The sequence below is a fragment of the Cynoglossus semilaevis genome, chromosome 8 (assembly GCF_000523025.1).
Source record: "Cynoglossus semilaevis isolate Cse_v1.0 chromosome 8, Cse_v1.0, whole genome shotgun sequence".
Taxonomy (NCBI): Eukaryota; Metazoa; Chordata; class Actinopteri; order Pleuronectiformes; family Cynoglossidae; genus Cynoglossus; species Cynoglossus semilaevis.
The window spans coordinates 9270802-9271672 of NC_024314.1; positions in this window are offsets into that span (position 1 = coordinate 9270802).

The window sequence follows — 871 nt, forward strand, 5'->3', positions numbered from 1 at the left end:
TGTTTGTGCTACACACTTTTGCATCAACAGCTTGCCTGTGCAAAACTGTTACCTGACACTAAATTTTACATTAGATGACAATAATTTCAGTAACTCTTTCATACCGGTGCCCAGAGCTCTTCTTCTTCTTCATCTTCAGTCTTGAACCATCTCCCAGTATCTTCCTGTGAACAAACAAAAACATGTGGGCAATGAGCAATGAAACTCTTACACAGAATATGAAATTTAATATCCACATCACAAAATGACAGCACTGATGCTTATAAACTAGAATGATGGCACATCCTGGTGCACGTTCTATTTTAGTGACTCATCAAACCAGTACCTTAATGTTCAAAAGGTCAGCAGTATATTACCTGACCTTTACCAACTGACACTTAATACACAATCAGTTGTAGGGAGCATTTGTGCCACATTAGTTATAATCTTTTAACAAGCGCTGCACCCAGATGTCCGGTTAATGTAAATACCTACGCTACGTATGCGCAAACTATCGAGAGGGAATGGCTGAATCAACAAGGAAACAAGCTGAGTGTTTGCAGACAGCCTCGGTGTGCACGTCGAGGAAAAAAAAAAAGCAACTCACAATGGAAACAAAACACCATAAAACCGTCACCGCCAAGGGTGACGGGAGCCTTAAAAGGGTCGAATTAGGATAAGGGGAGCGTTCTCCAGTAGCGGCGGCGGCAGCAAACGAGGAGAAAGATCTTGCATTAATTAGGCCGGTTGACATGTGGGTAAGACCTAACCAGGATTGTTGCGTTGAATTAGTAATGATACGTGGTGGAAATGCATGTAGAATGGAGTGAGAGGTTAAAGGTCATGACGAGGTGGAAGCCTCTAAAAAAAAAAAAAGGGAAAAAATGCAACA